Genomic DNA, 16,179 nt, shown 5'->3' on the forward strand with positions numbered 1-16,179 from the left:
TTGCAGTTTAAGTGCGTGCCACCCAATTCTTTTTCCCATTCTGGACATTACTTATAGCCTAAGAGTATTACTCTACTCTGTGAAATAAGCTCTATGGCCAAGATTTGACAATATAAAAAAAATCAGGTTTGCTTTTTATCAATTAACAGTGCACCGCTATCTTTAGAATTAAGTATACATCTCCACCCAATTCAGGTCTATGCTTATTTGTATTTTAATATTAAATCTTCCAGTCTTGTAGGTTTACAACTTTCTCTTTATTTTGGCAGGAAAGGGAGAGATACATTGTGGTAGGGCGCTTTTTTTCTTTTTTTAAACTGTTGAAACAAATGAGGTGCTACACTGATGGAAATAACGTTTATCAACCTGTCACTCAAAAATATGTTGAAAGATTAACTACAGAATTTTGTTTTATAAATCACTATGTTTAAAAACCAGACTTGCTGCACAAGTGTGTTGTTCCAGGGAGACGTTCAGCATTTTAAATTAAACATTTTCTAGAAAGAGAAAAAAAATTCCTCAGGAAAAGCAGTAGTAAGTTTCAGTGTTTCCTATCTGAAGAGCTTTAAATCTTGCAAAATACAAAACACAAAACAAATTCAAAAGAAAACCCACAGAATTTCATTATTTTTCAGCAAAAAAAAAGCAGCATTTTTTTAATAAGAGAAATTACAATTTGTTCTAACCATGCTTACATTAATATCTTACACACACAAGTGCTTGTTCTAAGGTGTACAGTATATTATATGATATAAAAGCACAGATAGAAATTTTGCATCATGCGTGTGAAGTGACATCAACAATAATGAGGATGCTACCAAAGAGCTAAACAGTGTTTAGAGAATATTGTATTTGTATCCAGTTTCATATTCTGTTATCTGTCAGGTCGCTATCTTAAAGAAAGCACAATCATGCTGTCTGTAACATTTACTAACTTTTTTTCTTGATAGCAAAATCTGGGAATCTTACAATTATGTACTTCTAAATCCTGACTGGCCACCAGATCTTAAAAATCACCAGGATTTTTTTTTCCAGTTTTCAAAATGCTGATGCATTTCTCTTGAGAGACATTTAAAGCTATTCCAAAACCATCCTGACCTATGGTCTGCACAGAAAAACATTGTGGCACAAAATCAGTCTGGCATCTTAATACAATCTATAGGTAGAAGATATGTTCCTGTCTCTATGAAGATCATATCCCTCCAAGAATGTAAACATCCAATTTTTGTCCTTACAGACAAGTAAATAAGCAGACGTATTACTCATCTCAACAATGCAACACTGTAGGTGGGGGAGATCTGAAGAGATTTCTGCATGCATTCACGGTGGGAAGCTCTCAGAGGTCTGAAAGCTTGGCTGAAGCCATCAGGAACTTCTCAGGTACAGTCATAGTTGGTCTGCAATTTGTATTGCACATACAGCTGCATATTGCATATACAGGTCAGACTCAGCTGTTAAGGCAAAATGTGAAACTGTATACTCAGCTGGTATTTACTTTTCTTCCAACTGCAAGTCGCTGGAGTTCTGCCCAACAGACACAGGCAGATGCAGTTCAGGGTAGGGCAGGATTCAATCTGCTGCACAAAATTATCACCTTGGGGAAAATCTGAAGAGAAGAATGAGCCAGAAACTCAAAGAAACAAAGCAGCTGCATAAAACACAGGTCTTTCTGCTCCACACACACACAGACACAAACACAGACACTGCAAAAGTGTGGGAGGCTGTGGTCATTACTTCATGCCTGAAGTCATGATGACACAGTACAGAATAAACATGCTTACATCTGCTGCACAATGACAAAACATGACACTGTCACACATGTTACCATACAGCAATACCTTATGCCTTACAGCAGTACCTTAAGCTTTCATTATATTTTCTGCAGTCTATTTCCTAGCTGCTTTTCAGGAAAAAAAATAAAAATAAAAATAAAAATAAAATAAAATAAATAAATAAAAAAATTGCATTCTCTACAGCTTTGATTATTTGAAAGAAATAAATTGGAATTAACGGAAAGCTTCAACCACCTTTAATTTTGCCACCATTCACCACTTGCGGGCTCAGAGAAGCACTCTGAAAGACAGGCATGGCTGTACTGGAACAGGCACTACATAGGGCCACGAAGACGATGGAGGGACTACATGATTTCCCTACAAGGAGAGATTTAGAGAGCTGGGACTGCTCAGCATGGAGAAGAGCAGGCTCAAGGAGGATCTTATCCATGTGTAGAAATACCTGAATGAATAGTGTAATTGTCCAAGACGTGCACAAGTTAAAGACAGATAATCTGTACAAGACCAGATTCCAGTCTGCAGTAATGTATAGCAGTACTTGTCCAGATAAGGCCAAGAGGAACTGGGAAGGAATGGGGTGAAGGAATGGCACTGTGGAGCAACATCAAGGCCATGGGAAGAACCTGGGATGATACAAAGAGAGGGTAAGTAGTGCCTAGGACACAAACAGCTCAAATCCTTTGGGAAATCAGACTTCATTAGTTTCAAGGACTATGGTATGACCTGTTGAATTATACCACACACATAAGCATAGACAGTGGGGAGGAACTCATAATACATACACGCTTTGTGGTACACTGATGCAATAGAAACATATTTAACTCTGTGCCATATTAAAAAGAAGTGACACTATGAATACTGATCAAAGCACAAAACCATGCCACTCTATGGAAATAGTCTTGGTCTAGACAGTCTGAGCAGACTTAGCTCATTAAAGAAGACACCACTCTCAGCCAAGAATTTAATGAGCACTTTCACAACACCCAGGCAAACATCCTAACTTGAACATACAAATGTCTGAATTGATAGTGAACAGCACTCTTTTCTGCAACTGGAAGCCAAATTTATCTTCAAAATTAGCAGGAACTCCTGGTCTCCGGAGCGTGTGTTCTTATTAAATCATTCTCCCAGACTGTGATCTCCCAATCACTGTACTTTTGTTGATTAGAAAAGATTCATACTGAGTGCCAAGTGAGCAGAATAACTGACCTCAATAAGAGTTGGAGCTGGATAGCAATTTACAGTTGTTAATTTTTATCAAAGTTTTCTTATCAGAAGCCAGCCATCAAATCAGACAAGTATCAGCAGCATACTGCTCCCTCACAACAGACCACTAAGAAGTGGATGATTTCCACCTGGTAAATTCTAGAAAAGTCAGGGCCTTTCCAAACAAATTTTAGTTTTTATATAGAGCAGAGCACTTTGTTCCAGAAATCTTACTCTAGACAGATTTGAGAACATTAGTATAAAAAAAGAAAGAAACAAAAGATTGGGACCTCATCCGTATCACCTAACATTGAACAGCTTTCAGATATTGCCTAAAATGTAAAAGGACTCCCTCTCCTTCTTCCTTCCCCCCTCCTTAAGTACCTTATTCAAGAGAATTTTACATTTTTCTTTTTCAAGTTATTTACTTCAGAAATATATCACCACAATTAAAAATACCATGCAAACTATAAGTAATAAGATAAACTTTATTAAATTCCAAATGCTAGCACAGCTCTACTGAAAATTACATCTGTGAAGCTTCCTGCTTCTTACTGGCATAATTAAAAAAACTATTGTTTCCCAAAATCTGGAAGAATTCTATCTACATCATTTTTGCAGTTCCTGCAATAAAACAGCTGACCTGATCACTATGGATAACATAGAGTTGTGCTGTAGTACTCTGGAAACATTGCTGTCTTTGTTTAAAAAAAAATAAAAATAAAAATTTACACTTCTGTAACTAGTTCTTCATTTGTTACAGTGGTCAACACCTTTCCAAAATATTTTTTTACTCAAGTGATTAAACATTTAATGACCAAATACTTTCTTGCCTACACAAAACAAGGTGCAGAAACACAAATAACAGAATTCAGTCACAGCATACTGAACAGAGTCCACAAAGCCAAGATATAATCTAGTACACATAGAAAGGTCAAATGACAGAACGGAGCAACTGTCACACACCACGAATAATGTAACACAAGTATCATGGAAGGTGAGATGAGGGGAAATATCTCGTTCCACAATTCGCCAACCATTCCCAGTATTCCCTATTCAATAGAGGGACCTCCTCTTCCCACAGACAGATTTCTTATTCCCGGAGCTGTTTCTAGCATTTGTCTATTGGGCCTAACGTGACTAGGTTTAAAGAATTAAAAGTACTTGTTAAGAGCATTAAAGGGAGCAGTTATTCTCCTGCTTACAGTATAACCAAATATATTTTATGGCCAAATCCACCAGAGTTGCGTTGCTGTTGGCAGTGAAAAGTAGCAGTAAAGGAGAAAACTATTCAATGATAGGGGGGTCTGTCCAGGACTTGAAAAGTAGGGATTCACAGAGTTATACCACCAGGGATGACAGTGGACAAATCACTTACTCCATGACCCTTGTGTTCTTACCTGGTACATGCGAAAAATAAGCATTATGCTACCCTACTGAAACACAAAAACAGTTTGAGAAAGACAGTGGGAATTTTATGCCTACTAAAGACATTTTTCCCCACAAAATCTTTGCTAGTTAAGGCATACAGCATACTCAGAACAGCAGAACAAAATGTATCATTGTTTCTCAGCTAAAAGTACAAGCTTTGCAAGATGGTAGCTCACTGAATCCAAGACACTTTGAGCCACATGCAAAGGTCATTTAAGCTCCAAGTTGTTCTGGTCTCTCTCTCACAAAGACGCTTGCCAGTAACAGTCTAAAGATTGCAGGCCATGAAATTTGATTACAGCATAACCCACATGACTCTTATTTTCTGGCTTTGTGAAGCTACAGATGAAGTGAAATCCTTCCCAGGATGAAGAATTCTGGAACGTGTCACATTGCCTTTGGCTGGCATCAAGTTAAATTGGGCTCTAGAAAAGTGTGTAAACAGATTAGGGAAATTAAGATGGCTCACAATTTACATGTGTGCTGTTCCATAAACATGTTCATTATAAAACCATCCCTCCCAACATTTTACTGAATGATGTATTCCTTCATCCTGACCAGCAATTTTATGCATACCACATTTCTGGCATCTTTCTTCCTGAGATGGACTGACCCTCTGCTGCCTGTGCCTCATCTGAACATCACAGTGAGATATGCCAACCACTGGCTGCCAACATTGCCAGACTTTGTTAGCCAAAAAAACTTTATAAATTAATGAGTGGTTTTCTTGACTGGAAATAGTTGTATTGATAAATTATAGATTTTAAACTAAGAAACCAATATATACAGTAATCAACAGCATTTAACAGTATATTCCTGACTTGCAAGATGAAAAGATTTCTAATGGTTAAAAATACATACAAAAGCATCTAAACTGTATTTCAACTAAGCCTCCGAAGTCACAAATAATTCAATCCACCTGTTCACATCTTTTGCATGCATAATAAAGCATACCATGGCAATCCTGAAAAAAACAACTTTCTCCATGGCAGTATGTTACTCTGCACATTTAAAATCTTGCGGTGGTGGTCTGTCCATTTAAAACTAGCACGGTCTTTCATGGACAGTTCATGGCAAATCTATTTCCCATAGTTCAAATCTAGTACAATAGGAAAACATTTCTCCAAAAGAATATTTCTCCAAAATAGCATTAAAAATATTTTCAAATTTCATTTTGACATAAACTTATGTTCTCAAAGCAAATCATTTACAAAGGAAAGTCCAGCAATGTTTACGACAAACTAAAACAATATCACAGCCTGCTTTACTCAAGGTCTTTTTTTGGCCTGTTTGTATTTTCTTCACTTTTCTTTTATAAAATGAATTTCAAATCTCGTAAGACAGAGCTCATAGAAAGCCTAGATCTCATTAAAACACTTGAAATTACTACACTAATTCTTCTCAGACCTGGCTTTTCCCTATTAAAGCTCTATGAAATATTGTCATCCAGCTGCCTGCTTTGTAAGATCATGAACCAATTGCACAGTGACTGCTGTATGAAGTGAAGAAAGCTTTTATTAAAACTCTGCAATACACAGCTCTTTCAGCATCAGTAGGTGAGTAATCCCTCAGCTGGACCAGCTGAGAGCAAGATTTGCAAGCTGTATGCCCAGTGGTATTTTTTGTTTGTATTACAGCAATACTTAGAAGTACCAAGCGGAATAGGAACTGCTGTTCTAAAATGCTGTATTTTCTTGTGCATGTGAAAGATGCATTTTAAGACCCAGCTGGAATCTGTAGCCATATATCTACTGTAGAAGCAGAGAAAAAAACATATGAAGATTATCATGCATCTTCCAAGTAGCCTACGTAGTTGCCTACATCAAAACCAACTGCAAAATTAATACTGAAACAGAACGACAATAAACCACTAATTAGAAAATTCCTTTCCTCATATGATGTGTTTTACTCAGAATATCAAAACAGACTCAATCTCAATCAGATTCTTCCTCATCTCAATAGTGTAACAGACTAACATCAGTGCATACTTTATAGGACCTATTTTGTTTATTGACTGTCCTCACGGGACTGAAGTGTGCTTCAGCAGCACTGAAGCCTACTACCAAAAGTTTAAATGAGAATGCAATGGTCAGATTTATCATGCTGTTTGGTTCATGTTCCTCTTGATTCACAGTTCATAAACGAAGACTGTCAAAGAAGAAAATGAATATTAATTGTACAACAACCCAAGTTAAGAATAGGACACCACTAGGAATGTGGACAATACAGTAAGTTAAATCTGGTAGTACCAAATACATGAAAAACCCAGAGGTTATCTATTTGCACACCTTATGCTTGCATTAATGAGATGGTCTGGTTAACCAAATACCCCTCAGAACAAACTTCCGGTAAATTAATTTGCCAAGATCTGGACCCTCTATTAACAGAGAAGTCCAAAGCATCAAGTTCATCCCTTCCACAGACCTCAAGATGAGGTTTTATTTCAAAATTACAGTGCATAGCAATCCTTTTTTTCCTCATATTTATCTTTTCATGATTGTCACCTCTACTGATGCCAATTCAACAATTAATGTTTCCTATTATTCCTACTGGTACACACATCAGCCATTACACACCAGGCTGAAAACAGAGGGCAGAAAAAGCCAGACCATATACTGACAAACTGAAACATGAAAGGAACTGCAGAGTGCTGTACTAGAATTTCTCATATGAGAGTTGCTTTGTAGCCCAGAGAAAGGTTCATGAACATCCTAAACCACTGCCCATCAATGCATTTCCCATAACCCACCATATTATTTCTCACATTCAGCAAGCCTTAGAAGTTAGAGCCATGTAATTAATCCCATTTAAAGACTAGTCTAGTTAATTAATGAAACTAGACTTCATGGGAACACCTCTGACTAAAGCAGGATTATAGCCTTGAGTTCCCCCACTCCTCTATGTTGAGTCACACAACAGTCCTTCCACTCTTATCCAGTAAGGTTTCTGTTGGGCAAGGACAGGGTTCCAGAAATGAGTCAGGTATCTGTCAGTGAGAGCACTTAAGTAAAAGTGAATTAAAAAACAAATTAAAAATAATAATAATAAAAAAAAAGAAACAGGTTGGTCACTGAAATGAAAAGAACAAGGGCTTCAGGTGCTTGATTCGGAGTTCTTTGAACATGTAATCACTGTCTCAAAATCTGAGCATTTAAAATAGCTTGAAGGTTTGCAAACATAACTCATCAAAAGCCTTGAAAAAACAGGACTCAAGGAAATTCATAGATTTTATATGCTTGGTTCGCAAGAACCACCCATACTTTTTAACTCACTTGTAATCAGTTCAGTATTTCAGCCTTCTTTGGGACATACTGGTTTTACCTAAATTGAAGTCGTGTTTGAATTCAAGCCATGTGTCTTTATTATTTTTTTTTTACATCTTTGTCCTCTTGCTTTGACATCATAACTAACCATTAAGTTCAGTTTTAACAATATGCTGTCGCACAGAAAGTCTATCTAAAGAAATCACATAGTAATGCGTTGTTTAGATGACTTGGTGTGAAAACTTGATGGTATGATGCAACCACGATAACCTAATCATACAGCATTTCCTTTGCATTTTCCAGACAAAAAAAAATAATAATAAAGACCTCTGTAGTGCATTTCACTGAGCTATATCTTGTCACTTATTTGGTCTGATATTAGTTCTGTCTGATGTTTAAGTTGTTTGAAAGTGATTAAGAAGGAAAAGAAATCTTGACAGTTTGTTACCCAGTATTCAAGACAAATGAAATCTCTTTTCACTGAGTACTTTCAGCACTAAGCTTATCAGATCACTACTGGCTGAACGCTTGCGAGACTAAGAGCCTGAGGCTACAAAGCAAAGTGTTTCCTGAAGTAAGTAATGTCAGCCCAAGAGGACAGAAAACAGCATTAACACTTAAAAAGAAAATAAAATGAAACTCAGTTAGTAGCACCAGTGCCAATGATGATGAATTTATGAGATGCCATGAAGCCATCAAGAGTTTGTCATACTATAAAAAAGAACCAGAGACTCCCCAAAGCTAACAATTTATGCCTAGATGGTAAGCAGGTCACAGCAATGTATTCTTGTTCTGCTGGTTTAGACAGAAAAAAAATGTTAAGAATTACATTTAAATTACTGATCCAAATGCATCTATTGTACAAGCAGCACTGCAGCAACTCCATAATGTCTACTGTGAACCCCTCATTTCCTTGTTTGATAACTTAAATAAAAAAAAAAAAAAGAGAGAGAGAAAAAAAGGATTTGCCTTTAATGACAACAAATAAGGTCATTCTACCCAGGTTTCTTTACCAGAGGCTCGCTAACACCAACTCAAGTTATGGCAGAATATCCTACTGTATTCTATCAGGCATTATGTAATTATATCATTATAAAATATTGCACAGTAAAGGGACAATTGATCTATATTCTTAAAACACCAATTTTGCTGAAGAATACAGAAAAGCTTCAGGGCTGTATTTCTTTTCAGTTCCCTATATTTAAGGTGATGGTTAAACCTCCATTTTTACTCCATTTTGCTTAGTATATCTGTTGGGAGCCAAGCCTTCTCATATGTTGTTGGTTACCATGTACTACAACAAATTCCAAATGTTGCCGTAAGTTTGTAGGAGCAAACGTTAATGCTCCATTGCCAGAATTTACACACTTTGCAAAACAGACCCAGGGTTCCTGACTGCCTCCAAAATAAGACATAGTGATGCATCAGACAAAAGAAAGCATTTTTTTTTTTAACCACGTTTTCTTATGTTAATTTTTAAAGTAACAACGTCAAAAAAAGAGTGTGCCTCCATTAGCAATTTAGCGTGGATGAGATACACATATTAGAAACAAATCTGGTAGTACCCATCAACATAGTTTGATTTATACTGTAGATGGTCACAGAGTGTACAAACTAGATTCCTTTGGGATGAAAGTAAACCAGAGGATGCACTCTGAGAGCACACTAGTACTATTTTCAGTTCACAGGATCAAACTGTAGAGGGAGGAAGGATGGAAGCAGAGAGGAAGATACCATAAAAAGCATGCAGTGTGGATTTGGGGTCTTAACACCATACACTTCAGTACACTCTATACCTCATCATGCCACTTACTAATCTAGACATCAGAAGAAATCTTATATTTAGATTTTAAAATATTTTAAAGTTAGTCAGCTATATTCTCTACTCAAATAAAAGAAGCAATAGGTTTAACTAAGTTAATATTCTATACAGAAGGTTTCATCTACATGCAAGGACCTTCTTTTCTTCAAGAGTTAAGACATCCATCAAGCACCTGTTAAGAGAGTTCATGTATCTACATGTATTGACTTCAGTCTCTACAAAATTGCATTGTAATTTCACAGGTGTATTCACCTTACCTCAGTTTTCTTCCTACACGGTCACCTACATTATGTCCACAGATGCAGGTCTCTGAGAACTTTCAAATGCCAACTGCTGAAATAAAACATAATTAAAATCAGAGTTGGACTGTCTTCTTTTCTTAATATTTTTGTCATACTGTTCTTATCAGAACTCTCAAGAAGCTATTCCTGCAAAGTGAATTTCAAACCTCAACACCCTCTATCACCCTACTTTTTCCTCTATGCTGCTTTTGGCCACTGGTTGCCACTTCCTCAGCACTTGTTAAGAGACCTTCCTGAATTGATTCACATTGCTAACTAAGTGGAAAACTCTTTTTTCTTTCTGGAGTGGGTGAGGGATAACTAAATTAATAAATGAAGTAAATCAACTCAAGAGGACATAAACAAAGCAAGGACAGAATCTACATAGCCATGAAGGAGATAAAGAGGAAGAAAGTTCTTCTTCCAGACAGAAGTAACTTTCACACTGGGTCACTGGTAACATTCAGTTTGAGTTGCATCAGTATTTTATAGAACCAACACATGAGATATGGTGAACAAGATACCCCTACTCCAAGTCTACATCGCTACAGAAAGGTCCTGATAAATCACAGGTTTCCTTCACTTCACAACACTCAATCCAGCAAAAGGCAGGGACTGGCCTTTCTTCCATTCCAATAAGTCCTCAGCTGAGCTGCAGGCTTTTGGTAGCCCTTCACTGGCCAGCACTGGTTTTGGACATACCATTTAGATGCTACAAGCCTTCTATCATCTGCTTTAATTATTCCTCTCTGACACCACAGGGATCAAAATCTACTTATTTCAATTGATGGATCACTTGACATTACAAAGTACAGGAGCTTAAACATATCATTAACAGTTGGACATTTCTAGAAAACTTTATACACAATGTGCTGAGATAACTGCTGTCAAGACAGCAAAGAAGCATTAGAGCTTTCTCCAATTCCAAATATTTTGTTGTATTTCTCTATATTTTAAATATTGAGAAAACAGAATGCAGAACTAATTATCAGTTCCAATGATTATTTCCAGCAGCTTTTGTATAACAACTCAGTTCACTTGTTAGCACTGGAAATTTGCACTGATATAAGCTGAATTTAAACACGGACAGACACAGTTTCTTCCTACATAGTCCTATTCTCATCTGAACATCTTTCTTCTTGTTTTGGTTTGTGTTATTTTGGATGTATAATTCTCTCCAGTAACATCAGTAACTCCTGTGATGGGGAAGTACTCCTTACACCGTATCACTACAGGAATTGAACAACTTCAGTGTGATTAGTAAGACTTTCCAGTGCACAGAAAGTCTAAGCTTCTCTAGCAAGTTACTCCTCTCGTGCCATTCTGGAGAGGGATTAGTGCAGTAGAACCCTGTATCATCTTCTCAGCACACCCCTCTGACACAACCAGCCCCAAAACTTCCAGATGCAGCAGCCCTGTGGGAAGCTGCAAGGCCAGAGGAAGAGCATGATCTCATTCCATGTGTTCACGTTGCCACTCCAGGAAGTCCTTAACTGTCTAGAAGACTCTGTATACCAGGAGCTATCCAGACATCTCCTGAAATGAGAGAACAAAGCATAAAGACGATGCAGAAATAAAACCCAGACCCAAAAAGACAAAGCAGCAAGCTGTGTGTAACAAGTGCAGGGTTCTAGATGAACCTCAAAACAGTTACTTTTGATTGTTTCAAAGACTTACCAACTCAGGATTCATGGTTCAGACACACATTTCACAGTGCCTGCGAAAAAAAATAATGTGTATTTTTGAAGTAGAAACTGTACATTAACATGCCAAAATCCTAAAGAAAATCAGACTAATAAGGGTACATTTTTTTTCCTTCTTAAAACTAAAAGCAAACTGCAAGCACACAAGATTTTTGTGCAGAGGTATCTGAGTATCCAAGTTACTTCCGTGATACTCTAAATTGTGAATTAGAATTCCAGTTTGTAAAGAAGGCTTACTTTGATCCTCTTGTTTGACTTATAGTCTGTGTAGACAGTTTCAGACAGGGAGGATGGAGGAAAGTAAACTCTTGGAACCATGCAGCTTGCAGCAGTGAATTAACTTCAAATGTTAAAGGTACAACCTTCCACAAATAGTTGGGTTTTTGTTACCTTCAGAGCTAAGTGTGCTACCGCAGTCCTAAAAGAGCGGTGAGTAAATATATATTTTAAAAGTTTCCTTGAGAATGAAGCATTGTCGGTAGCAACATCCTGGAACACCACACAGTGCTCAGATGTCCCTGTTTGAAAGGAACACAGGAAAATTGAAAGAGAAGCAGAAAGGAATCACAAACATGATTAAGAAATACCATTGTAAAAGACACCAAAAAGAACATGAGTAATGCTGGATTCTATAACACTTTCTTACCTGGTTGAAAAAGCACAGCAAGAAGCAACAGCTAAAAGGTAAAGCCAGATAGACTTAAAGCAGAAATGTCTCAGAATGCGGGTTGTTAACCTATGGAACAAGCTACATGAGGAAGGAGTGATTCTCCTCTCGCTACTTACAAGGCAAGCCAAATGCCTGTATGAAGGGCACTCTGAAAGACATCTACCTCAGCCAGAACAAGTCAAAGGTAGCGGCTGGCTTAACAATTGGGATTAGTTCAGAAATCCAGAGATCTGTCCCGGGCTCCGCAGAAGTATGAGTGACACCAACTAAATTAGAAGCAGGATCAGTCTGTGGTAAGTTCATTAACTTAGTGAAAAGAGATCTAATGAATAAGTAACTCCGCAAACGCCCATCACAATGATTCCTATTTGCACACTGAAAGGCCCCTCACTCCAGCTGCTTGTCAGGCAGCCGAAACCTGTCATTCACCCCTTTGTACTTCCACCCATTGTTCAAAAACCCTTTTCTTCTAGGGAGAAACCCCTTATTTCGTTCTTGTGGAGAAACCTTTAAAAGCTGCGAGGGAGAAAGGGAGCCTTTAGCTCAAAACAAAGAGGAACTGAGCTTCTGCCAGCAGGAGACTAACAAGCAAATTTATCCCCAGGGTCCGAGCACAATCTCCACAGGCTGTGTCACGCCCTGCGTCAGCTCGCTGTCCTGCCACGCTTCCACAATGCCTCAGGGTGATTGCCCGCCGACCCCCGGGGAGGCCAGCAGCGATCAAGGCAGAGGCAAAGCCGTGTGGCCTCGTGTTCTGTGCTAACAGTCATTATATTGCAAAATAATGCGAGGTCTGTGCCAGATGAAAGCATGACCTGAATGTGTGCAGGACACATAAGCCGAGGGAGCTGGATAGCTGCACTGAGGCAGGTCACTCCGCACTGCGAACAGCCAGCAGCTCGGCCTTTGGGCTTTCCAGGCAGCTCCTCTAGATCGACTGGGAGGAGAGAAGTTAGTTCTCTGCAAAGCAGCTCTACCAAAACCAGCCCGGTAAGGACCAGAAGGCCTCAAGGTGGAAGACTTGCGTGGGAAGGAAGCTGCTCTTACACACGTGCCCACTCCTTCCTATGCTGTATGAAGCAAGAAAAGAGCACAGTGGACGCAAATGCTCTGCACTTGATACAACATGCCAGGGCCTGGTTCAGAGCACAGGGAAAGGTCAGAGTGCCCGTGACTCAGCAGCCATGGCATTTGGGACTCTCTGAGAAACCGTAATCCAGAGTCATTCTGAGCCTTCATCCAGCACTCTTCTGATGACATACACATTTTTTTCTGCCTGCTCCCTTTAATTTTTCAAATTCCTGGACAACCACACTCGTAACTAAAGACAAAGGGCCCAGAATGAGCAATGAAGTCTCTCTCACTATGTATAAAATGTTGTTCTAGATGCAGCTTGGGTTCTGTGATAATAACACTGTTGGGAAATCATCACCAGTGAGTAATGCTACTGGCTTCAAGGGAAGCATGAATTTTGCAAAAACTCGTGTGAGAACTAATCTCCCATTAACTTCCAAGGGGACTGCAAGCTTTTATACTCAGACCTCAAACAAAGGGAAAAAAAGCCATCAAGAGATGCTATGGTCAAATTCATCAAAGTGAACCGAGCAAGAGCCTCTCCTTTAACTGTACTCTTTGTTTTTACATGCTCTTTTAAGACATGCTTCATAATCCTTCTTTGATTCAAATAATTTCCTTTCTGCCTTTGCAAAGCAGTGAGTAAAATAATAGCCTTTTTTGTGATAAGAACATCCAAAACAGTAGAAAGTATTCTTTTTTATGGAACTGACCCCTTACGAGTAAAAATAAAAAACGATCACTTGTTGTAAGTGATCCTCTGCCAGCAGCCCCCATGCCTGCTACTAATTTCAAACACTTTATGTTCCCCCTCCAGTAAGGCTTTGTACTCTTTCCCACTCATTAGAAGATGGCTACAGTAAATAGCACTTCCAGCATTAATATTAAATACAGAAAGAAATACGCTCAAACCAGGTTATAGCTGTAAGGCAAACTGACAAAAGCCAGGAAATTCATAAGATAAATTCAGTCCTTAGCTCAGGCTGTTGTGAAAACAAACACGTGGGAGTTACTGAGGTGCCCAGGGTCAGTGCAAAGTGCTCATTTCCTGGCTTTTGTCAGCTGGTGTCAAAACATCAGCCTTACCTAAACATCAGATTTGTTGATTTTAAAAATGGCCTTGCAGTCAGAAACAAGGGATGGGTGGATGCACTTGCCCTCCGCTTGCTGCTTGCACCAGCACACCAGTGAGAGGCATGTCTCTCAGCCCAGTCAACCAGGTCAGGCTGGGCAGGAGATGCCACGGGCAGCCTGCATGATGCCAGGCTCCTTCTCTTACCTTTGTCCCAAGAGCATCACATGCATTTTTAAATGGCAGGCAGGTGTATACAATAATTTTCAAAGAACATGCCAAGTGCTTGCTGGAGCGGCCCTGGGACAAGGGGCTTGATATATGCTGGGTTTGGACTTGACACATGACCTCACACTCTCACTTTGATTTGTAGCTAGCAGAGGGAAGAAGGGAAACTTGGCATGCACCATCCTTCACACTTAGGTGCAGACCTTCCTTCAGGAGCACCTCAAACCATGCTCCAAGCAATGAGCACCCATCCAGCCCCAGGGGAATACCAGCAGCTCAAGAAGGGAAATGGCAGATGAGAAAGATGAGCAGCCCGCTAGAATGTTCAATTCATTCTAATAATAGAGTCATTTTGATGGTTTCTGACTTGACAGTCAATACTGTAGTTCGAGTTTTCCAGTAGGGAAAAAAAGAAGAATGTGGGGAGGGAGAGGAGAGTGGAACTTGCCCAGAAATATTTTCACTTGTGGAGGAATAATTTTTCTTGTTCTCATGTGGATGTTTTTGTATAAGACTAATGGGCTCTGATCCTAACCTCTGAATGGAGAAGGTGATGTTTAATGCCTGAGTTGCCCATGAGAGAGGGAGAAAAATACCTAGGCTTAAATTCTTTTCTTTTAAGCAATGCTATGGGAAAATGTTGCAATATCTTTACTAGCATATAATTTAAATGGCTTCAAACCTCTATCATTAAAAATGCACTGTACGTAGTTATAGTTATAATGATGCCTGACAGCTTAACTTAAATTGAAGAGAGGCTGAACTGAGCTGCATGACAGCTGTCAGTGCACCTTTTTGGACCAGCTCACCTAACACACACAAACACCTTTTTCTAAGCCAGTGAAGATCTCACCCAGAATACCCTCAGGGCACAATAAATATTTAATTGTATGACAAATATTTTATCTGCCTCAGGAGGCTGACAGGAATACAGGTGGTCAACTGAGTGCAAGCTGAGAGAAAACAGGTGAGTCAATGCCATACTCAAATGTTAACTTATTCCATGACGCCTAGCCTTTGAAGGAATACATCTTTTATAACCTAGGAGAATAAGGAGGAGGCTGCTTATGGAATTAAAGGTTCCCAGCTTCTAATTAGAAGGAGAGTAATTGCAGCATCATTTATGGAGATCTTAATAATTTATTTTGTTTCTGGACAGGTACATTTGTGCTGTATAATTTTCATTCATACATATACAAATTTATAGTATTTTTCTTTGCATACATATTTCTCTTCACTTTCATCCTTTATTTTAAGGCATATTTTGATGTCTTTCACGCAAGGGAAAATAAATAACGAAGAAACACTGAACTTTGAAACTGAAAAATGGAAAATTTGCATTTTCTTGAATTTATTTTTTTTTCCCTTTTCTTCCACAATTCATTATTTGTTGAAGGAATGAAAATATGCAAACTTCAGCTCACTTCTTTAGCTGATACCCAATTCGTTGGTGATTTTCAGCAAAATTCAATAAATAAATAAAACAACGATTCATTAAGAAAACCACCAAACCACCATAACTGCTTACTTATGGCCTGGAGCTTTTTTTTTTTTTTTTTTTTTTTTTTTCCTTTTCAGTATTTTAGATGGGGGGGGGGAAATTCCCCTTTACTTTAGGCTCAGTGTCTAAATTAGA

The 16,179-nt window shown here is 38.5% G+C and overlaps 1 long non-coding RNA gene across 9 annotated transcripts; it reads right to left on the reverse strand.

Annotated features, from left to right (window-relative positions):
• Positions 1 to 261: 261 nt before the first annotated feature.
• LOC116239251 (uncharacterized) lies at positions 262 to 15,879 on the reverse strand. Of its 9 annotated transcripts, none has more exons than XR_016461854.1 (6): positions 12,146 to 15,879; positions 11,890 to 12,017; positions 11,474 to 11,513; positions 11,291 to 11,332; positions 9,773 to 9,845; positions 262 to 1,606 (listed from the first exon to the last, which is right to left on the reverse strand). It is a non-coding gene; the product is annotated as an uncharacterized LOC116239251 (long non-coding RNA). The 9 variants fall into 9 exon arrangements; XR_016461858.1 differs by having other exon boundaries at positions 9,773 to 9,848; XR_016461859.1 differs by lacking the exon at positions 262 to 1,606 and adding an exon at positions 3,517 to 4,855 and having other exon boundaries at positions 9,773 to 9,848.
• Positions 15,880 to 16,179: the final 300 nt, after the last annotated feature.

This window comes from Phasianus colchicus, chromosome Z, assembly GCF_987193195.1.
Source record: "Phasianus colchicus chromosome Z, bPhaCol1.hap1.1, whole genome shotgun sequence".
NCBI lineage: Eukaryota > Metazoa > Chordata > Aves > Galliformes > Phasianidae > Phasianus > Phasianus colchicus.